This window comes from Myotis davidii, unplaced genomic scaffold, assembly GCF_000327345.1.
Source record: "Myotis davidii unplaced genomic scaffold, ASM32734v1 scaffold458, whole genome shotgun sequence".
NCBI lineage: Eukaryota > Metazoa > Chordata > Mammalia > Chiroptera > Vespertilionidae > Myotis > Myotis davidii.
The window spans coordinates 1,406,249-1,430,297 of NW_006289819.1; the positions used below are offsets into that span (position 1 = coordinate 1,406,249).

The 24,049-nt window shown below is 51.3% G+C and overlaps 1 protein-coding gene across 3 annotated transcripts in view; it reads right to left on the bottom strand.

The window, feature by feature from the left end:
• HIVEP3 (human immunodeficiency virus type I enhancer binding protein 3) overlaps nucleotides 1–24,049 on the bottom strand; it is a 318,219-nt gene that overhangs the window by 117,184 nt on the left and 176,986 nt on the right. For all 3 annotated transcript variants that reach the window (XM_015563169.1, XM_015563171.1, XM_015563170.1), the window contains exon 2: nucleotides 19,282–19,362. The gene's annotated coding sequence lies outside the window, so the exon portion shown is untranslated. The remainder of the gene's footprint in view (nucleotides 1–19,281; nucleotides 19,363–24,049) is intronic.

Genomic DNA, 24,049 nt, shown 5'->3' on the forward strand with positions numbered 1-24,049 from the left:
CAGAGAGAATAATCTGAAATCGTATTTGAATCGTATTTGAAAGAATGCTGCTGCCTAATACCCTCAGGTCCAAAGTCAACCCAAAGTACTAACTAATGAAGGACAGTAGCAATGAACATGTGTGTGCATGGAGAGCCCCATACCATTCTACCATGTGCCACATGTGTCCTCCTGTCTAATCCTCATGACCAGCCCACACAACAACAGAGAAATGCAATGGTGTGATGGAAGATAAGGAACACTAGGAGAGGGTGTTAAACACCAGGGCTCTAATGTTGGCTCTGCCACACACTAGCTGTGTGATGTTGAGCTGGTTTCTAAACTTCTCTGGGCTTACCTTCCTCCTCTGTACAACGAGGGAGTGAAGCCTACAACAAAGACTGGCATGAGGAATGATGAGACACCAACAGAAGAGCTTGGCAGTGTTCCTGGCTAAGAGGGCCTTAATAAGCAGTAGCTGAGCCTGTCAAATCTAGAAGTCCGTTCTAGAATGACAATCCTCTACACCATATTTCTAAGAATTAGGGTTGGCCCCAGGTAAAACGAAGAGGAATGTGTGAGAATCTCCCGGCTAGAGTTCAATGTCCAGTTAACACCCAATATTGGCCACTGGCTGCCCACTCTGCAGTGACATGGTTTGGCTGATGGGTCAACTTCCCCACATGCTGGGCAGTCAGATGTGTCCCCTGGGATGGCAGCTCTAGCTGAACGCTGATGGGTCACAAAGGTGAGGAACCTGTTTCCAGTTCCCAGATGAGTCTAAGCTGCTTCCAGTCTCCTCTGGACAATGTTGAAAGGAGGGGTCAGGACTCCACAAAGGCTGAACTTGACTCCCAACCCCCATCTAATGGATCACTGGCTTTACTGGGGTGAGGGCCGGTGTGCCCCTCTGTGCTGTGCTGTCTGGGAAATTGGACAGTCTGTGTCATCTTCCAAAGAGCAATTCTGCAGACTGCTGCTCAGGATCAATATTTTGGCTGCTCTTTGCGATGTGGCTGTGGGGAAGATTTCCACTGAGTGTGGTTTACAGGGCCGTTCTCCGCTGTTGTTTACTCCTTGTCATCCCCACAGCCTGTTCCTGGCAGGCATCTGTGTCTGCTGCACTCCTGGGCCGCTGGGACCGGGACGCTCCCCCCCGCAGGGGGAGGCTGAGCCACTGGCCCTCCATGGGGCCTGATTGTGACAACGTATAAGGCAGCTGGCCACCAGGCACGCCCCACTCCTCAGCTCAACCTTGCCCTCCTTAGCCGGTCTGGCCAAGGCTGTGCTCTCTTAGGAGCCTCATTCCCACCAACTTGGGGGAAACTGTAATGAGCTGAGCTGCTCTAGGCCAAGGCTTGGAATTCCTGTGGGTCTAGAGATGTGGCCTTGTCCATTTCCTCTTCCCAGGGTGGCCTCCTGCTCTGCTCCTCTCCACCCACTCGCCTCTTCCTCGGAGCCACAACAGGCGCTGTGCAGGCTGAGCAAGACCACTGTCTCCGCCCATCCCCCACCCATCTGAGCACCCTCTTGAGAGATACCCCATCCCCCTGAGGCCAGGTGCCTAGGGCTGCCAAGGCTCTGTGTGCCTGTGCTTGTGCCTGCTCAGAGCAGGACAGCACTCCAGCCAAGAGGCCATCCCTAACCTCCAAGAGAAGGTGACAGAGGGGAGGGCAGCAGGCGTGCTCTGAGCCAGCTCATCCTAGTGTCTGCTCCCTGCTCGCACTGCCATGGCCAGATCTCCAGGGAGGGATAGGTTCCTGGGATCAGGGTCTGGCAATCAAGATAGGCAAGCAACAACAATGGGGGAGTGGTGTTTCCAGGCATGGAGTTAGGTGCTTGCAGTGTGGTAGCCATGGCCCACGGAGAGGAGGCTATCCTGGGGTAGCCCGCAAGGATCCTGGGTAGGGGAGCTCACATCATGACTGGGCATTTGGAAGGTCAAAGACCCTTGTTGTGGAGACACCTTGAGGCTGGGTGAATATTGCTCTTTCTCTCATTTTTTTTCATCTTCCCAAAGCCACTCCCTAGCTCCTTTGACATACATCTAATTCTGGTGGGTCCCAGAGTTACCACAAGGTGACCTTCTGGAATCCCACCCCATTGTGTGGGTGAGGTAAAGCCACCAAAGGCCGAGGTCACAGAGCAAAGTGAAGCAGAGCCTGAACTTGGACTCACTGGTCAGAACACAGCCCAGGACTCACTCCACAGTGCCATGGCTGCTGCTGAAGACAGAGGACAGAGCCTATCTCCCGAGCGGGTGCCTGGGACTCTTTTTTGCTTCTACCGGCACTGGGAGCTGCTGGTCTCTCCCACCCTCTCCGAGTGATCCAGAGCCCGGTTGCATGCATCTGGGAAGGGGGCTGGTGGCAGGGCTGAGAGGACTGTCAGCACTCCTGGAATGCAAGGGAGCTGGCCAACCCACAAGGCGATGTCCAGCTCTGGCTCTACTGCCACTGTGCAAACCAGGAGTGCCAGCCCTTGCCCCAGCTCCACTCAGCCCCAGGGCTCAGCAGCTGAAGGTGCAGCCCCACCCATCACTGAGCTCATCCTGCCCAGGCCTGGGAGGATGTGGGAAACCCAGTTCCATCGAGGGCTAGAATTAACTTTCTCACCATAAGCCACATGCCTTGTGGGTGCCCTGGGCTTGCCTCTCCTCACCTGCCATGGTCTTGTTCTAGTGCCCTTCGGGGAAGGACAGGGCATTTCTCTGTGGGTCGGACCTAAGGCCAGCCCTGATGCCCTCATCAGAACTTCAGGCCCAGCTCATTTTGCTGAGTCTGGTCCCTGCCTGACCTCACAGCCATTCCCTCCGTGGGCGGGGCCCTGGGCTTTGTGTTCATGGCAACCATGTCTGGACCCTGCCATGAAGGGAGATGGACCAGGACTGCCGTGTCCCCTTCCAAGAGACACTAGCTGTCATACTCTGAGCACACACAAAGGCACGACAGCCACAGCTGGGACAACGGCATTTCTCTGAGGGGAGCAGGCCTGAAACTGGGCCACCCTCTCAGGCTGAGCTGCTGAGAATCCCCCTACCCCCCTTCCTCCCCCTGCCAATTCCTCTCAGTGCTGACAAAGGAGTCACTGTGGCCTTGGCCATACACTCTCATTCCCTTTTCCAGCCCCAGAGGGTGTCACTCAGAGTGCCAAAACAGAGGGAGGGACTTGGGACATGAGGCTCCCCCCAGGCATGTAATTTACAGGTTCTCAACCTCATCACAGAGTACAGCTTGGTCTGACTCTGCCTATATAGACCCAAGGCCATGCTCTACCCTGCTCCTCCCTAAACTGACCACAGGGCTGTCGCGGTCCTAGCCTGGGGGGAAGGGTCATCTTTTCTACCTCAGCACCACTCACCCTTCTGCCCAGAAACTGCTTGGTGCCACCCGATTCTCTTGCCACTTACTTACCCCCTAGAGGACACCCCAAATCTTTTCAAAGAGTGTATGGAGCGCAAGTCAAAAAGGACACCCCTTGTGGAAGCTTGCCTTCTATGCAGATAATCATAGTTACCAATTATTGAGCACTTACTATGTGCCAAGCTCCAGGCTAAACATTTCACGTGTATTTAATCCTCACAATAACCATCCTAGGAGGTAGTACTAATAGTATCCCTACGTTACAGATGAGAAAAATGAAGCTCCAAGTCCTTTTATTCTAAAGCCCTTCTCATCCCCAAGCTGAGACTGATCTGTGTGTTTTATCAATGGGCTTCAAGAGCTGTTTCTTGGGGGCCCAGGAGCGACTCACAGTTGAATTAAAATGTGATGTGCTCTCTCCCTGGCAAGCGATATGAGTGTGCTTGGCCTGCACTCACATGGCTCCAGACCTCCTGCCCCTGACCTTGGGGTCAGGTTATGAGCCCCAGGAGACAATGTGCCTTTGTACCGCATTCTTTCATGGACACAGTCCATGCAGAACGTCCTCTGGGCCAGCTCTGTGCAGAGCTGGCCTGTCCCCACCCACCTACCCATCCCTAGGGACTATCCTGACTGGATGGGCAGGTGCTCCACCTGCCTGGTGCTACCTGATGGAGGGAGGGGGCAGGAGAGAGACCGGTGTCTGGCTGCATGCATAGCTAACTGCCACAACCTCGTGACTGATGTGTCTGCTCCTCCTAATGTGGGCTGCCCGCCCAGCGTTCATGTTCTTTCTATCTGTGAATCCGGTTCATTTGCCAATCCGCTCTCAGCTCACCTCTGGGAATGGTGGAGCCCTGCTTAGACACATCCGGCCTCCCTCAAATGCTCCCCCTGATGACATTTCCCCAGCTATTACATAACCCAGGGAACCCAGCCCCCACCGGCCAGGCCTTTAATTGGAAAGCTCTTTCCCAAGGGCCAGCTCAGGCCCTCCTACCACTCAAGCCCCACTGTGGTCTCTCGTACACACAGACATGCCGAGGCTCCCAGATGAATATACCCCAGCACACTGCAGCAGCGAGGCCACATCTCTATCCAGGCCATTGGCCCAGTGGCTCACACGCCTTGCACTCTCTGTAAAGTATGTGGCCCCGGGTCTTCCAGGTTCACCCCTATTAGGAAATCCTCCCTGACCACCCCCATGGGCCACCTTAAGGCTGGCCTCTCCCGGCTGCCACAGTACTGTGTGCTCATTGTGCTGCTGTGAGTATGCGTCTCCCTAACTAGACTATGACCCCCCTAGGGAAGGGACCCAGTCTGATACCTCTCCATGCCCCCAGCACCTAAATTGGCCAGGTGAGGATTGATGAACTAGGTCAGTGAGTGAAAGAAGGGATCCCACAGAATGCCCTCCGGTTGGTGACCGGGCACTCTGCAAAAGCAGCCTCATGGACGTCCCAGAATGTCAGCTGTAGACAGACCTGAGAAATCAGCCCACTTTCCGGAGGGGAATCCCAAGCCCAGCTGGGGACAGGTGTCCCTGAAGGGTGGCAGAGCCAAGTGCCCCCCAAGCTCCCAGGCTTCTCCCTGGCATCACGCTGTCTCTGGACCTTAGCAACAGGTTCTGGGGTACTCATTCCTCAGAGATGAACCCCCCAGCCTGGGACACAAATGCCACCAAGACACAGTCCTGGTGCTTAAGGAGCTGGGCAGACATGGACCTAAAGAGCTGCGAAGCGGGGTGAAGGAAGTAACCAAAACGTCCCAGAGGTGCCACCCAGGGAGATCGGAGGGGTCAGGAGAGACCTCTTGAGAGAAGTGACACCCTAACTGGATCTTGATGAGAGTTTCTGAGGAGGACTGAGTTGGAGAAGGGCGAGGAGAGGAAGTGGTGGTGCCGTTAAAGAGAAATGTGCAGAGATACAGAAACACGAAATGATACAGCGAGATAGGGAACTGCTCAAGCCAAGGGGTGAAGCTGGAGCCCCAAGCACAGGGGAACCTGCGCTCTGAGGTCGGCGCAGGGGATGAGGTCACATCAGGAGGGGCTTGAGAGTCACACTGACCCAGCTGGACTCCAGCGCGTAGGCAAAGACCCTTATATGTGGCACCCAATGCCTTCCAATCCCCTCCTTTGTGCTCCCACCATCTTTGTGCTCCCACCATCTCCAGCATGGCAGGAAGCACCGATGATGCTATAACCCCACCCTGTCATCTACCCAGGGATCCCCCACACCCTGGAACAAGCTCTTCTCAACTCAGAGGCACTTCTCTCAGCCACAGGTATCGTTGCATCTTGGAGCTGGAGCTGCGATACGCTAAGAATTGATCTTGCAGAAATGAGCTCACATGGACTTCAGAATGCAGCGCTCTTGAGATAAGTCTTATAAACAGATCTGGGATGTTGTATGGCCACAGCAGCTCTTTCGGGGTCTGAGTGAATGAAAGGGTGGTCACATGAACACTGCTGGGAGCTGAGAGAAGGTGCACGTTGTTTCTGCATTTTCCCACGAGATTGTACCTGCACCGAGAACCCTGAAGCATCTACCTAGACCCCCTTCAGGGCCCACGACTTAGTAAAAATTCAACCACCGGAGGCCGGCAGGGGATGGAGCAGGGTTAGAAGCAGCTTGGACAGGGAGGCAGGTGGAGGCAGCTGCCTCTGTGGCCAGCTCCATTCCAGCATTGAGAGGGTCTGCCCTCTCCTGCCCCCGTGGCCCCCCACCCGACGGTGACACTCAGGACCCACAGAATAGCCCTGCAGGTTGTGTGGGAGCACAGGGCTGCTTCTCTGGAGCCCAATGACCATGCGAGTCTGCACTGGTTACCAGCAGAGCGGCCCTGTGTTCCAGCCTCCCTTCCAGGAGGCACTGTCCTCTGAAAGAGCCCGTGGCTGACTCTGGAGATCTAGTCAGGCTCAGGGGTGGCAGATGTGGAAACTGGCCCGGCCAGGGGAAGTGGCTGCCTGAGGGTCACACAGCGAGGCAGAGCAAGGACGCGGGAGGACCCAGGGCTCCTCACTCTCCACCTCGCCGCCCCGACTTCCTGGAGGTGACTCAGAGAGACAGTCGGCACAGGAAGGAAGTGGGGAAGGGAAGCCCAGCCCGCTGGATTCCAGGTCACCACTTGGTTAGTTCAAAGCCACCACCCACCTCAGCCTGAGGCTCTGTCTGGTGCCCGTGACCTTGCAGCCCTTCCTTTCCAAGGCCACAGCTGCGGACCGTTTCCTCCAGGGTTGAGCTCACTTGGCCTCCTCGGGGTCTCCAGGGACACTCTGCTGCGCAGTCCCATGGTGCTTCCCCGCTGCGGGGTCAGGGGTCACCTCCAGAGCCTTGGCGAGTGGCCGGGCCTGTGAGGGCCAAAGGTTCATAAGTGAAATGAGATGAGGTGTAATTACAGCCTCATAGTGACTGCGGCTCGGCAGCCAGGGCTCAGTTTCATCATCTGCCGGCCAGAGGTGCCCTGGTTAACTTGGTTTCCTTGTAAATCTGTAAAATGAGGTGATACTATCTACTTTCTGGGTTGTGTGGAGGATTAGATGACATAATACCTGTAAAGCCAGCCACAAACTAAGCCACATGCTGGCTCTGGTCTTTGATTACTTTGCTAAGTAGACATACGTGCATCATCTCCTTTAAGTCTCACAAGAAGCCTGCGAAGAAGACAGATTATTCTCATTTAACTGATGAGACCCCTAAAACTCGGGGAGGTGAGGGCACACAGCTCATGGCCAGTGGAGAGAGGATTTGAACCTGCTTCGATCCGATTCCAGAGACCACGTGGTTTCCATCAGCATGTGGGGTGGACCTGTGCGGGTGCCTGCCCTACCAGCTGCACCCTTGTGTGGCAGGGTCTCTGTCCCTTCGCCCCGGATTCCTATCCTGGCTCTGCCACTTCCTGGGAGCGAGATTTGGAGTGTCTGAGCTGCTGTGGTCCATCCATACACTGGACACTGGCCCTGTCCGGCCTTTTGCTTGGCAGAATCACTGAGATGATGTGCGCGATGGAGCCCTGGGCTGCTCTGCGCGGTCTGAAGGCGAGGTGCAGCCTGCAGCCGGGGATCCAGGAGATCCAGGCCTGTAGGAGCGGCCACCACGGGAAATGCCACCGGCACCTTTAGCAGGGGCTTTCCAAAGGCTGAGCACAGCCTCTGGGACAAGGAGGGGGGGCTGCAGACACCTTAGTCTTTGCTCCACTAGACTAGAAGTTCCTCAAGGGGCCGGACTGGCTCACAGCAGACACCACGGATGGATAGTCACTGCCCCACACTCAGCCACACGGACCTCCAGGGGAGTCACCGAGCTGGCCAGGCTGCTTCCCCACGCCCAGCTCCAGTCGTGCCTCCTCAAGAGCCCCTGGCTCTCAGGAAGAAGAGACCATCCCCTCCCTTGTAACCATGAGTTAGTTCCACACTGCAGCCTAGTCATTAGTTCCTCACTGCAGCATGTGACTCTATCATATTTCCAATTTCTACCTGGATCCCATGTTGGAACAAGGTGAGGGTTTGAATAAAGACACTGGAACTGAACTGTTTTCCGTTACACAGTTAAGTATCTCTTGCTGGACGGTGAATTCCGTAAAGGCACGTTCTGTGTCATCATCTGTAATTCTTAATAACCAGCAAGGGCACCTGGGCGGATCTGTGGTCTGGTTCTTTCTCTATCCAGGCAGCCCACATCTGTCTCACCGCCTTTCCACCCCACTCCTGTCACAGGGCTCGTGTCAGAATTGTGCATAACAGTGAAGGACATGGGCACCACAGAGCCTACTACAAGCAAGTGAACTGGATTGTGTACATGCAAGTTGCCTCACACGGCTGTCTTGAAGCATTCTGGACTCACTTTGGGGTTCTGGGCTATCTTTTCAAAGAGCGAAGTCCTCGTTAGTATAATCTCTTCCAGAAAAGTGAGATGATGTTTAAGATACAATATGGGGTGGTGATCAGGAGTAGGAATCCATCAGAAGTCCCATAAAGTTGTCTTCTTTTCTCCTGTACATGGTTTCTGATGAGTGCACATGACGGGCCACTTCCAGGGCACTGCAGATGTCGTCTGACCTGGACACAGCTGGATCGTGGGAGTTTGCTGTGACTTCTAACTGCTGACTGGATCATGCATAAACCCAGCCTCTCGTCTGGCCCAAGGAGCCCTGGGAAGGCAGCGCCAAAGCCTTCCCGGAGTGGGGGTGGGGAACAGAGAGCAGGAGTTTCTGAGCCCCAAGAACACAGGAAGTGGTTCCAGCTGCTATGAGGCTCTGGTTTTCATCTGTGAAAAGGGAGAATAACACCCGCCCTGCAGAGTTACTACAGGATCAGCGTGAGATTACAGCATGTTAAAACGACTAGCTCAGAGTCTGTTCACTCCACAAAGACTAACTTAGCATCTGCTACTGGCCAGGCACTGTTCCAGGCAGTGGGAATAATGCACAGACAATGGCATATTAGATGGTGGTGAGTGCTATTAAGAGAAGCAAGGCAGGGAATAGGGTGGATGGAGGAGGATGCTTTGCGATTTTAAATAGGGGCCAGAGAAGGCGTCTCCAAGAAGGGGGCAGTCAAGTAGACACCTGAAGGAAGCAGAAGTGAACTATGTGTGTTTTTCCCAGCAGAAGAAACAGCACATTCAAAGGCCCTGAGGCAAGAGCTGGAGAAACAGTAAAAAGGTCAGAGGATATGGGGTGTAAGAAGTCATTTGTGGCCACATCATGAGGGCCGTGAAGGCATTTATAAGACCTCTGGCTTTCACTCAGAGACAGGAAACCCCTGGAAGCTTTCCGGACATGGGTTGACATAACCTGGCTTTCATAACTGATCAGTAAACTTCAGCTGCCCCTTCCCTTCAAACCCAGACCTCTGCAACTGCAGCTCACATGCTTTCTCCTGGCTAAGATTTCTTCCTGCTCTCTCCGTCTCTCCCAACCGGGGTCGGGGCTCCTCACTTTCTGCCAAGTGCAGGCTGGAAGGGCGCCTTGTGGAAACTGGCTGGGAAGAGAGAGAAACACAGGAGTCTTAGGGTGGAGATCTTGCCCTCTCTTGATGGTTGGAAAACCTCTGGTCCTGGCTCAGCTTCAGTGCACACACATATACACACACATACACACATGCACACAAGCGTGCAAGGTACATAGTGATGTTGGAGACACTAACAGAGTCCCTGGTGCTACTGCATCACCTAAGACAGCTACATGCAGAACTGGGAATTTCCTTCTGCCTTCCCTCACTCTGCTTGTCTACCAAAACGTGAAATCATTTGTTTTAAAATAAAACAATTCCCATCTTTATCAGCACTTCTTAACCTTTTTTTGGGTCACCTGCCCCGTTGAGAATCTGCTGAAAGCTATGCACTATCTCTTCAGAAAAGGAACACAGGATATACACTCCCTCTCTTGTAACTTCAGGGGTTTCACAGATCCCTGAAAACTCAGTGAAGAAGCTATCCTCTGTACCCATGATTTCCCCATCTGTAGCTCCAACTGAATGAATGAATGAATGAAGAAATAAACGAAAAATAATGAAGTCACACGCAGATGAAGGAACAACAAGAGATGAGCAGGACAGATAGATGCAGCCTCCTCTGGGCACCAGGATTCTTTCTTTAAAAATAATATTTTTATTGATTTTAGAAGGGAAGGGAGAGGGAGAGAGAGAGAGAAACATCAATGATGAGAGAGAATCATTGATTGGCTGCCTCCTGCATACCCTACACTGGGAATCAAGCCCACAACCTGGGCATGTGCTCTGACCGGGAATCGAACTGTGACCTCCTGGTTCATAGGTGGATGTTCAACCACTGAATTACACCAGGTGGGCTGGGCACCAGGATTCTTAATGACGCCTTGAAAGAAGCCGATAAGAGTAAGGAGGAATGTGTGGTTAGGTCTTGTTTGACACATGTCCTGCAGAGAGATGGAGCTCAGCCCAAGCTTCATCTCGTCCAATGTCTCTGAATGGCCATCTTTCTAAACAGTATCACACCCCTAGCTGGTTTGGCTCAGTGGATAGAGTGTCGGCCTGTGGACTGAAGGGTCCCAGGTTCGATTCCAGCCAAGGGCACTTGCAGGTTGAGGGCTCCATCCCCAGTAGGGGGTGTGCAGGAGGCAGCCGACCAATGATTCTCTCATCATTGATGTTTCTCTCTCCTTCTCCCTCTCCCTTCTTCTCTGAAATCAATAAAAAAATATTTAAAAAATAAAATAAAATAAAAGGTCTCACTCACTCCTCTGCCTTTCTCAGGGTGCCCTGAGCTAAACAAAGCAGAACCTTCTCTGGGTGACTACTGGGCAGCGGTGTGAATGTAAACTCAGGCACATAAAAGTAACCGATCTGTTCTTCCTGACATCTAGCTGAGCCGGGCTCCATCAGTCCTCCAGGCTTCCGGTCTGTCACTTCGTTTTTCTGATACATCTAAGAAGTTGGGATGCATTTTCAACTCATTCTTATAGTCACCCTCTCACTGTGAAGCTTTTAACTAACCTCAGTTTTTCCCAATTACTGTTCTATATTCTAACACAGGGAGACCTTCAGGTGTGACGGGTGGGTAGGGATCGCTACCAAAACTCAAAATAGCCCCAGAGAGGTCTCCTGATCAAGGAGCCTCTGAGGCCCTAGAGATGTGGCTCCGAGGCCCCTCCAGCCTCTTCTCTCTTCATTCTGCCTCCTCCTGGGCATCGCACTCCAGCCTCGCCTCCCACCCACCCCTCACCCCAGCAGTTCCCCTAAGGGACCGGCTGTTTCCCACCTCCATTCCTATGTGCCATGCCTGCTACCTGCAACAGAGGCCACCACCAGCCTTACCTCCCCTACCTCCTCATTAGACCTATCTCCCTCCTCTTTGATTCCTGCATCCTTGCCTCAACGTGGCACGCACTACATTCCCTTTCCAACTTCTTTTTTCCCCCCTCTTTTTTGGGAGGAATAAAGCTAGAGCTTAGATAAATACACTTGTGGTTGTTCATTTACATGTCATTTCCTGACCTGTATCTATTCATCTTTATTTCCCCAGCAAACAGCATGGCGGGATACATACTGATGTTTTAGTTCTTATTTGTTGGTAAATGTTCCCTTTGTAGAGTTGTTCTCTCTTTATCCTGACAGCTGGATTGTCTGTTGTAACCTCAACCCCCCGGCTATTAGGGTCCCACCTCTCACTGCCCTCCCACAGCCCCCGCTTCTAATCTGCTGGGAACCTGTTAGAATTGGGTGTAAACCAGGAGGAAATGGGCCCCAAGGGATCTCCTGGGTGCAGCCTAGCCGACCTATGTTATGGACTTGTTATCATGCCTCAAGTTCTGGCTGCCCTGGTGCAGCTGTGCTTCCCAAGATCCGGGTAGGTGAGGTCACTGGATGGGAAAACTCCTCCAGTGAGTTGTCATAGTAACCAGGACTTTCAATTTCATGCAAGAGAGTCCCTGAGAGGAAAGCACACCAAGGGGTGGGGGAGGAGTGGCAGGAATCCATCAAAGGCTTCCTCACATTGTCCTCCCGTCCCCTTTCTTTGCTTCTTGCTGGTTTACACGCTCAAGGTAGATGCCATTATGTGTGGGCATCAGAGTAGAAGCTGCTTAAAATAGCCATCCGGCTATTTCAGGGAGCAGTTGAATATGCATGAGGCTATTTTAGAAGAGATGTCCCTGGCCCAGCCAATCCAAACCCCATCCTTTTCCTTGGAAATGCCAAGAGAAGCTGAATGGGACCTTTCTTAGTCTTTCCCACTGGGGTGGGGGTTTTCAGAAGCCACAGAAACTACACCCCAGCTAATGTGGGTCCTGCAGCCCTGTCGGCTCTGCCCCCTGATCCTGTGGTCACAGTGGCTCCTGGCCAGACTGCTCAGCCCTCCAGAGTCCTCCAGAAAAAAGCCGTGGCAGCCTCCGCAACAGCCATGCTCCCATCCAGCTGGGTGCCCTGTTCAAGTCCATTGGGCTACGGGCTTATTCCTTCACCGACCCTGAATTTTTCTAGGCTGTACATCCACGTTTATTTTTCCAGATGTACTTTATAATCATTTTATTAAAAATTTGTTGGGATTGCATTTAATTAATAGATCAATTCACAATACCCTCTTAAGTTTATTCTTGGATATCTTATGCTGCCATTTCTTTGGAGATTAGAGCCTTTTCCGGCTATGCTCTCTAACTGGCTCATGTTGGTGCTGCCTTCTTCATGGAGCCTTTTCCGACCTACCCTGCAGGAAATGATCACTCCCTCCCCAACACCATGCCTTGCCCATGTCCCTTCTTACTTTTTGACCCCGAATTACAATTATTGGTGAGATGGTGGGCCCTTTAGAGGCAGGTCCCTGCGTGGCCTGTTTGTACGTCTCTTGCCACATCTGGTAGGTGGTCAGGGCCATGGAGATAGTGGTAGGATGAATGCGTAAATGAGTGAGCAAATGAACAGATTTTTTTCCCCTAGGAAGCGGAAAATGAAGTGAACTGACTCTGTTATAAAATCTACTTTTCCACAGGCTTTCATTAGACAGTAAGAAGAGTTTTAGTTCTCCTCCTTTTTGCTCTTGGCTAAACCCCTAAGACATGTCAGAATCAGGGGGCCTGCAGGACCAAGTCAAGAAACTCTGCACCACAGAGTCACTGCTAGACGAATGTGCATGAGCTAGACTAACGCGCATGTGGAACGTGCCACAGAACCTCTTCACAGAGCCCGCCTCCCCCGCCGAGACAGCCCAGCATTTCTCAGGGGGGCTCTTGAGGCCTTGAGAGCCCTTCAGAGGAAGGATTCAGGCACTCACTATGTGCCTGCCGCTTTTAGAAAAGCACTTTCCCTCAAGATACAACAATCTTGAAAGGTTGGTATCACTAGTCCCATTTTGCGGACGAGGAAACTGAGGCTCAAAGAGATGTAGTTCCTTACTAGGGGCTGGCGAAGTTGAGGCTGTGGGACTCTAAAAGCCTCGCTTCTCCCACAATGACACCCAGAGCAGCAGAGTCTGGGAGGCTGAGGGGCCGTGGCCCAGACAGGAGTCCTGCACAGAGTCAGAGAGATGGGGTCCTGCCCTCACTAAGCCAAGGTTCTCCCCCCAGAGCAGCATATGATGCTTTCAGATTGTTCCTGAAGAGCATCAGACTTGGGTCAAAGAGCCACTGTCCAGGCTGGGGACTTGTTCCACAGGTCGTATTGTCACATGGGACGGGGGAGGGGAGGGATGGCAGAGCTGGAAGAGGTGCCACGGGGGAGGGGTTGGTCTCCAGCACAGATCTGGGGATCTCTTCCCTTTTCCTCCTCTAGCCTGTTCAGGGTCAGAGTTTCTTGACTAGGCCCTGCAGGCCCCTCTTGGGAGTCCAGCCAAGCAGCCATTTCCTTATTGGGCTGGCAGCTGCTGGGCAGGCCTCGGCTTATTTCTAAGCCTGGATCAAAGCTCCAGTTTCTTATGAAGAGCCGTGGGTGAAGGACCAATTCATTTACTGACCTTGACACGGTGTGTGGCTCACTGCAGGCCCCAAGGACATGGGGATGAGCAGCCCCCAGGTGTCCTGCCCTGTGGCACTCTATTCTGGTCAGGAAGATCATAGGAAGTTTCCCAGCCCTACCTAAGTTCTGGGGGAGCCTAGATGGGGGCTGTGTGTGTGTGTTTTGGGGGGGAGGGGGTATTCATCTAGCACAGGCATGTCAAACTCACGGCCCATGGGCTGCATGCCTCGTTTATTTGGCCCGTGTTAGCCTTTGAGTTTGACATGCTTGATCTGGTAGCAAGCTGGGGAGGTTGGGTGTTAGACTAAGGCATGAGGACTTTCCTGTGGGCAATGAGAGACATCCTGCATTTTGAAACAAGAGTCTCCCATGATCAGATTTGAGGTTTAGAAACAGATCAGAGAGGTGTATTTATTTTCAATACATTGATTTTTAAGGTGAAAATGGAAGCATGTCCATTTTGGAAAAACAATACCAAACAAGGAAACACAGAGCAGATAGAGATGAACTTGCTGATCTGGATGTGGAGTGAGAGAGACCATGTTCATGGTCAAGCCCCTGCCACTGACTTCTGGGCAACCTTGAGCAAACTGCTTCTCCCTCTCCACCTTGGTTCCCTTGCTTGTAAGATGGGAGCACTGACACCTCATACACAGGGCTGTCATCAGGGCAAAATGGGATGTCAAAGGACATTGTAACATTTGTCTACACTGGACACAGGTAAAGCGTTAAGGTGAGATTCCAGAAGGCTCTATGTACATAGCCGGGGCCCATTTCAGTCACCCAGCTGTCCAGCTGCAAACACACTACCCAGCAACTTCTCAGGAAGCCTCTCTCAGCTGTTCCAGCTCAAATCCGAGCCTGTCCTGTAAAAACACGGCCCCGTCCAGAGAAGCAATTGCCCATGTGTTTGGTGGGCCACCTGCCCGCCGGGTCCAGCCTGCTGGGCCATGAACATCAACAACGGCCCCTTCCTGGTGGGAGAAGGAACAGGGAGCTGGCTTGTTCTCTGAGAGCAGAGGACGGGCGGGCGACGAGGAACATTTTAAGGTGGGACACTTCTTCCTGCACCGTTGGCAGCTGTCTACATAAGGCGTCCATTATATGCGGCCCCAAGGCCAGCGAGCCTGAGCGGCTAAGCTAAAATTAGTGTAGAATGTGCACCCGCCAGAGACACAGAACATCCGAAGGTCAGATGCCTGCAGCCAGCCGCCTGGACAGGGGTGGGGAGCAGGCACACAACAGCTGTGGCAGCAGCTGACTCCGGTTCCTCTCGGGCACAGGGGCGGCGGCCCTGCCCAGAGACCTGGCTCAATAGCTCAGCTTGAGTTAAAAAATAGAAGGCAGAGTATATTTCCAAATATGTTTTTTGTTGTTGTTTTTTAAATCTGTGTATAATGTTGAAAAAGGGTGGGAGGGGATTTCACTGAATATCTAAGAGGGTATCTCGGTTTTGAATGTGGAAATAGTGGGTGAATTCTTTTCCTGTACTTTCCAAAATTTTCTCAATAAGTATTTATTACTTTTGTAATCAGAAGAAAACACGATAAAAGATGCTGTAAATAATATATTTATATTAATACATATTTTAAACTTGTTAAAATGATTAAATTGTATATGCTCATAGGCATATAGTATATATGTATAGTATATATGTATGTGCAGATATCTTAATTTATCTAGTCCACTGGTGGTGGCTGCTTTGAGTCCTAGAATGGCGAGGCTGGCTGGCACTGAAGATCGACATTTTCCATCTCCTCACTCTATGGAAAAATGGAGGCTCCAGAAGCAAAGCCATAAGCCCAGAAATTACTATTCACTGAACCTGGTCCTGTACTGGAGCTTCCCCCTCTAAGTCAGTAGTTGTTTATAGTCTCACTATATGGAGAGGGAAACTGAGCTATAGAAAAGTGCATGATTCACCCGAGGGCACCCTGCTAGGAAGCTCAGTCACAGAGCTCAGTCTCAAGCCTAGTTTTCCACCCACCAAGCTTGAACGAAGGAAGCACCTTTGAAACACACGCACTCCCTGAAGTCTCAAACATCCAGAAAGCCACCCCTTACAAGCAAGACTGATTTGGACAGGGTGGGCGGGTAAGACTTGCAGGAGACAGGCAGTGCCAGGCCTGAGGGACAGAAAGGGCTGGCCAGAGAGGCTGCCACTGAAACTCCCTCTCTGGCCCCCTCCCCAGCTTTACCAGGCCCCAGGCCTGGCAGTGCCTCAGGGCAACCCCAGCTGCTCAGACCAGAAGCCTTTGCTCCAGCTGAACCTCTGTCCGCAGTGTCTAGCCCTCTCCCCATTTCTGCCTCAGTTCTTCCTTCAGGCCCCATTCATCCACGCATCTGTGCATTCTCGTTAGCGAACACATTTTAACAGGTTCCTACTATGTGCTAGACTAGAGCAAGACTGATGTAGTCCCAATCTTGTCAGTGCCTCCAGTTCTTAGAGAGGGCTTCGTGCTTGGCTACCTGGGTTATTCAAACATGGAATCTGAGGCCAGAGTGCCTGGGTTCAACCTGGCCAAGCCACTTCCCTGCTGTGTGTGCTTGGGACAAGTAGTCAGCCTCTCTGTGCATCAGTTCCCCTCATCTTTAAAAGAGGATGTTAACAGCACCTGCTTCACAGAGTTGTGCAGGCAGAGTGAAAATCCATCTAAATGCGGACACGTAGAAGTCCTCAATGATCATTAGCTATCGTAATCATTCTTCTTACCATCTGGCTCAGATTCCTTCCTAATGATGCCCCTGGCCCTCAGGCTGCCCCTTCCTTTTTTGGTCCCATAACACGTTGTATGTTTTCACAGTAAAGCATCCGTGGCTATGGAGTATGGGAATTAGAGGACCTGTCCACCTCCCTCCCTCTCTGTTCTTGGGGCAGGGACCAAGTTTTAGCCATCTCTATCCCAGGCCCCAGCGTGAATGCAGCAATCACATCTCCAGCGCACCTTCAGAGTTTGTGGGTGCCATGCACACTGGGCTCCAACCAAGAAAAGTCTTAGAAGCTCCTGGCCGCCTGGGCACTAGAGGTTGCATATCTGGCCTTGTCACGGAGCTCATGATGCCCCTGTTAAGCCCGGCCTGCACGGGTGAGGTCGCTGGGTGCTAGGCTTCCTTGAATGCTCCTCTGGGATGGGGAGCGCTGCCGGACAGTCGTTATCAACACCACCACCCCTGCCCTATCACACCAGGATGCCTCCCACGCTGCACCTCTGCACATGCCGGCCCCTCCGCCTGGATGCCCTCCCCCTTCCCACAGCCCTCCTGGTCTGACAAACCCCCACAGATCCTCCCGCTGCAGCTCACATGCCCCGCCTCCAAATCACAGCCCCTAGAGTTTGTGGCCCCCTCTCTTCTCCACTTCTCGCGTCTTGTATGTGCTTCTGCTGCGACTTTTTCACATTTGTTTATACGTCCCTGCTCCAGAAGGGGCCATCTAACTCCTGTTGGGCCCCCAGTGTCCACCATGCCTGGCACAGAGGGGTTTCAAGAATGTTCTGCTGAATGAACTATTTAAAGGAAAGTCAAATCAATTGGCCCACCTTCCTGTGAAGGCAGATATGCTAACTTCTCACGGCGCCTTTTGGACCAGAACACTCAGGCCTTTCTAGGCCACCACTGCCCACCGCACACATGTAAACTGACAGATGAGCGTGGGATGCAAGTGCCAACTATGAGGCGGGCACTGAGCTGGCTTTTCACAGGTGCTCTGGCATTTGATATGGAACCATCTGAGGAAGCAGGTATTTGAGAGACGAAGACCCGGAGGCTCAGACCAGTTACTCTGCTTCATTCATCTTTGTGCCTCAGTGCCCAGCACAGAGATTAGCACACAGCAGGCAACAAGTATGTCCAGATGACCTGGCCCTGCCTCAGTTTCCCCACATAGCATTCCACTCCCAGGGACTCCCAGAGCTCACTCTGGAAATGGCCAAAATGCTGCCTCTGCCTTTAAGAGATTCATGTCGTGGGGAGACAGCATGGAAACCCACGAGTAAATGCAGGGAGGTGTACAGGGTGAGAGAGGGATATGCGTGGGCAGGCTCTGTACTGGGGCCAGCTGGATGGTCAGTGAGGCTCCCAGAGAACCGAGATTTCAGGGCTAAAAGAGCCCGCTGGTCTGGATAGGAGGGCAGTGGAGGGGCCACAGGAAGAGCGAAGGAGGGGGGAATGCTGTTCCATTCAGGGACCCTCAGGGGGCTGGAGGCAGGGGTGTGGGTAGTGGAGAGCTGGGCTTGGAAGGAGTTAGGCTGCTGAGGGGCAGGGCCAGGCCACGGAGGATCCCACCAGTTCTTTCAACTGCTTTTAGCCCCTCCTCTTCCCTAGTCCCCCAAGTTCCCAGCATGCTTTGCAACTGAGCCAGCCACAGGGTGTTACGTGCCTAGGAGCTTCCTGGGCACTCACAACCCAGCCTCAAACCACCTTGAGGCAGTCAGGGTGGCCCTTCTCCTCCCTCAGAGGCCAGGCCTGGTGGGCTGGTGGGCGGGCACCAAGCTGGCTAGACTCAGGCAGAGGCCTGGAGGCAGGTGGGCACAGGGTGTGGAGTTCCTGGCACGTGTCACCCGAGCCTTGTTCAAGACTGAGAGTGTCACAGTGGTGGGGCAGCCTCGGGTCTGCTAGACAGATCAAACTGCTGGACAAAGGGCCCACACGTACCCTCTAAGCCTCACCTCGCAGGCAGCTCCCCCAGGCTGTCCTGCAGATCTACCTGTGAGCTTTGCCTCTAAATAAGGACCTCGTTGTTAGGTTAGGCTGGTCTCCCACCTGCACTCCCCCTCACCCAGCTCAATTATCACCCAGCATTCTCCTGCGGGCCAACCCACCTGTCAATGTGCAGGCAGCCTTTGCCCTTCCCGTCTGGGCACTGGCAGCCCATAGTTCCTGTGTGCTGCCCAGCCATGAGAGGGCAGGTGTGGGGCTGTGACTGTCCATGTCTGAGTCTGACTTTAAGCAGAGTTTGCTGGAAGGAACACAGGCCCCTGAATGCATACCTGTGTGCACACGGCATATACACAGCCCAGCTCAGGCTCCCGATGGATGTGAGGTCCATGGAGCTAACAAACAGATGAGGCCAAGGGAAGTGGAAGGCTGTTTCTTTTCCCACTACCCCTCCCCCAACCCATGGTCTTGACCAAAGCTGGAACAGCTGGCTGAGGCCTGCCCTGGTCACTGAGTGCCACTCCCTCACTGTTCATTCAGGGAAACAGAGACACAGAAAGGGAGGTTCTTGCTTGAAATCTTCCCCAGCAGTAAAGGCAGACCAGGGTCAGACCCTGTTCCCTGGCTTCCCTTCCAGGACAGGTGCCCATCGCCATGTGCTGCATTTGCAGAGATGCCAGCCGGAGGGCTCCGGACATTCAGGTTTTCCCAGAAGTCGCAGTAAACTGTGGGGACCCATTCTCCTGCTAGGATGAAGTCAGTCCCACCTACCTCCTGGCCATAAACACGGCGCAGTAACCTTTGGGCTGTGCCAAAATTGCGGTGTCCTGGTGCGAGGGAGAGATGGGAGGAGCTTACCTGCCAAAAGCCAGCCGTGGTCTCGTGGTCCAGATGTGTCAGGGATTTCTAAGAGCTTGGAGGACTGTGTTGGAGGGAGACCTGTGGGAAGCAGAGAAAGTGAGAATATTATACTACCACCATCTGTCAAACTTCACTTGAGTTTAAAAAAAATGCTCCCCAAAATGATGAGCATAACCTTGGTGAGAGTGGCCTTACAGCCAAGCCCCAGCACCGCCTCTTCTACAACATGGTCAACACAGGGTCAAGGTCAGGCTCCCAAGAGGTGCAACCATAGCCTCATCACCCCACTCAGAGCTGAAAATCCTGTTACCAGCCTCTGCAGAATCCCCTACATTTAGTTTTTCTCTCAGGCCCAGAACGATCACTCTTAAGCACTCCTTGGTGTTCCTTGAACACCGTTCACCATAATTCACTCATTCATCATTGATACATTCATTTTTGCAAGCATTCAATAGCCATTTGGGAAAACTACTAGATGACACTGTCTAGTACATAAAGACATACAGTCACTGAGAAGGACAGCACAGGTCTAGCAATGAAGTTACTTGTGGAGCCAAGACAAAGCCACAGCTCTCAATACCCAGCCTGGCAGGTTTCCTCCCTCCTCTGAGTGATCTCTGTGCCAGACACTGGGCAAAGCATTTTCTATAGGCTGTGCAGGATGGCATGATGCTGCCCACCATTTTCAGTACAAGAACTCCTTTTTGTGCGAAAATATTTCTCAAAACTCCTCCCGATGGTAACTGTACACTTAGTATCTTCTTATTGGGAAAATAAATAGTACAAAAGCCACAATGAACATAATGCTTTATAATTAACTTGTATATTAGTAATCAAAGCACCACCACATATATTTAAATAAGTGGCATTCTTTTTAAAAAATATATTTTATTGATTTTTTTACAGAGAGGAAGGGAGAGGGATTGAGAGTTAGAAACATTGATGAGAGAAAAACATCGATCAGCTGCCTTCTGCACACCCCCTACTGAGGATGTGCCTGCAAGCAAAGTACATGCCCTTGACTGGAATCGAACCTGGGACCCTTCAGTCCACAGGTCAACACTCTATCCACTGAGCCAAACCAGACAACGTTCGGGACGAAGCTGGGGCTGTGGCGGAAGCCCAGGTCCCGGGTGCCAGAGGGAAGCTGGTGCCGGCAGCCAGGGGAAGGAAGGCCTATTCTTGCATGAATTTTATGCATCGGGCCTCTAGTATTTAAATAATGATTACACATATTCATTTGAATCATGTTATTTATGTCTCTGGGCTTAAGGTTTTGGCCCTAGGGGATCCACTCATTCAATATAATTCAGTAGGTATTTATGGCACATTTCTGAGATGCCCAACCCCAAGGCCCACAGGGTACAGGGAAGAGTGGTGGCTCTACAATGAGGCATGCTTAAGGTCAAGCCCAGCTCAGACTGATGCGGGCAGGGGTCCTCAAACTATAGCCCGCGGGCCACATGCAAATACAAATATTGTATTTGTTCCTGTTTTGCTTTTTACTTCAAAATAAGATATGTGCAGTGTGCATAGGAATTTGTTCATAGATTTTTTTTAAACTATAGTCCGGCCCTCCAACGGTCTGAGGGACAGTGAACTGGCCCGCTGCTTAAAAAGTTTGAGGACCCCTGGATGTGGGCCTTTGGGCAGGTCACTTGGCCTTTTTCCAACTCAGGGTCCTAATGAATAAAGGGGAGGTGATGATCCTGACATTGGAAAGTTGTTAAGAGGATGAAACAAGATAGTGCAAAGCACTCATGTCAGAGTCTGGCATAAAATAGAAGCTCAACAAATGGGCACCAGAGGACTATCACCATCATCCTTATCACCATCCTTGCCATTATCACAACCACCACCATCATGATAAATAGCATTATTGTTATTATCAATAGCAGCAGTACCAGCACCATCATCATAAATATCACTGTTATCATTCACAGCAGCAGCAGCACCATGAGCATCATCAACATTATCACCACCACCATTACCACCTTCATAAATACCATTATTGTTACATCAACATCATCATCATCACCATCATCAACATTATCACCACCAAGAACACCTACCCTATCATTGTTACTATCAATAGTAGCCCATCACCATCGACACAACCATCACTGCTGTCATCCTGTTTCCTTCCCTTCTCTTTCTGAACTCCAAGAAGCCTGTCCTTACCTCTCTGGTAGGATACACAGTAGTTTCTACCCTACAGTGGAGTTATTTGTATTTACTTAAATCTTCTTTCTCAGGTTCATTCCCATCTCTATAACTTCAGAGCTGTATGAATTTACATTAAGTTACTAACCACATCTGAATCTGTTTCCTCAAATATAAAATGGGACAGTGGTTTTAGAAATTCATGGAATTGTTGTAATGATTAAACAAAATAATGTACATAAAAACTCCACACAGTATCAGGCATATGGTACATGTTCAATAATTGGTGGTAATTGCTTTTGTTATTATTAATTATTATTATTACTTTTCCTCTTAGCCTCTGAGTCCCTAAGGGCAGAAACCATTCCAAATTCACCTCAGTCTCCCTACATAGTCTATCATAAGGCCTGTCTCCCAACAGACATTAATACATGTTTGCTAAAACAGTCTTGGAGGCTCACACAAAATCAGATGGAAAATAACTCAAGGGACAGGAGCATGGGACATGGCCAAGGATAGAGCCCTGATGGGACTGTGAAAAAGCCCAACGGATCTCCTGAAGAAAGTCATTTATTACCCAGGGAGCCAATCTGCAGGCCTGCTAGGACTATTCATCCATCCATACATTCATTCATTCACCACACTGACCAAATTTTCACTTTGGTCCAATAGCAAATCCTTGCCCAGTGCTTTTTTTTCTTCTTTTTTCCTATTTTGGAATCTTGTTCGCATCTGCCACATCATTTAGTCTTCACAGAAATGCTCTGAGGCAGGTAGAATAGGTAGTGACAATCCATTTTGTAAATTAAAAAATGGAGAGGTGATGAGATTTGCCCTAAGGCACACAGCAGTCAAGGCCATTGGAGAGTGGACCAATGACCTTGACTCCTTCCCACTGGCTTACTGACATCAAGCTCTTCACAAATCCAGGATCATTGATACTCCTTGCCCAGTTTGCTTCCCAGCAAATAAAACTAAATTAAATTATTGTTAGTACTGTTTTAACATGCCTGTTGGAAAAGAAAGACCATAAGTCCCATGAGGGCAGAAACTATGGAAGCCACAATAGTGTGGAGGCAGGTAAACCTGTGGATGCTGATCTCAGACTGCCTGGGCTTAAATCTTGGCTCCATAGATGAGGTACACTGAACAAATAACCTCTCCGTGCCTTGCTTTCTTCACCTGTAAGAAAGGCTCATACTAGTTATCTGTAGGCTGTTGTGAGGATTAAATGAGCTAGTCCATGTACAGGGTCTAGAATAGCATCTGGTATACAGTCAGCATTAGTTGTAATTATGCTTTTTCATGACACATTCCCTGAACCTAAAACAAGCCCTGGTACATGGATGATCCTTAATAAGCATTTGTTAGATGGTTGAACAGATGAACTGTTCCCTGGAAAGAGGTCAATAGCTGTGCCTCAAAAATGGATGAGCAAGTCAGAAGAGTAGTGGAGCTCTGGCCCCAAGGAACATAGCATTCCCCAGTTCCTGGATCACAGCCAAGACCTAGAGGAAAGAGGCTGGTCATTCCAGGATTCACAGCCCTTTCTGCCAGCAAAGGAGTCAGATACTTAAATTCAAGTCCTCCATCTGTTGCTCTGTCACTCACTAGCTGTGTACTTACCTCCCATACCTGCCTCCTTGTTGTGTAATGGGGAAACTCACCACTACCTTGGAGGAATGATGTGTAGGTTAAACATCATCTGTAGGTAAAACCTCTTGCTCATAGCAATCGTGATAATGAACCTATCAAGGTCAACAGCAGCTCTCTGTGATGGAGCTTGTCCTATGGGCCAGCTCATCCCGTGCTAAGTGCTGTTCCCACCACACTCCCTCAGGTGGGCTTTGGCTCTCTCTGTAGGGGTATGACTTGTTAGAGTAGCCTGGGTTCTACTCTCAGCCAGAAGGGGAAATTCTCTATTTGGCCCCAGCACACTGGGCTCCTTGGAGGCCAGACAGCTGCTTGGGAAACACCCCCTGGAAACGGTGGTCTCCAGAGAATTCACTTGGAGAGTTCCTCCCAAGTGCTGGTGCCAGCACCTCCCAGCCGGGCGTGCAGCTGCCTCCGAGGCAGTCCCAGTCCCTGCCATGGCTGCAGACTCCTCTGTGCTCAGTTTCCTGGCCAAGAACCCCAGGTTGGCAGACCGTCCTGCTGATGGGAAGGGATGTACATATATGGAGCCAGAAACTTTCCATTCCTTGCCTCATTTCACCCTCACAAGCCTGTGGGTGGCCATTCTGATCTCTCCCTGTACCAGTGGTGGGAGCCCAAGCAAACTATTTAGTTACTCGTGCCTCAGTGTCCTCACCTGTGAGCACTAGGTAAACATCCATATTCAGTAAACCCATTCTGCAGAGAAGGAAGCTGGGCATAGAGAGGGAGGTTCATTGTTCAAGATCATGTAGCAAGAGACAAAGCTGGAGCTGTTTGACCTCAAAGTTCCATTCATTCCTTCATCCATCAACTACCTTATGAAGGCTCACCATGTGGTGTGCACTGGATCCATAATCTCTCTTTTAAAAAATATTCCTATGATCTACTTCCTCTCCCTCCTAAGATCCTAGCATTCAAGCCAAATTAACTTAACAAAGACACAGGA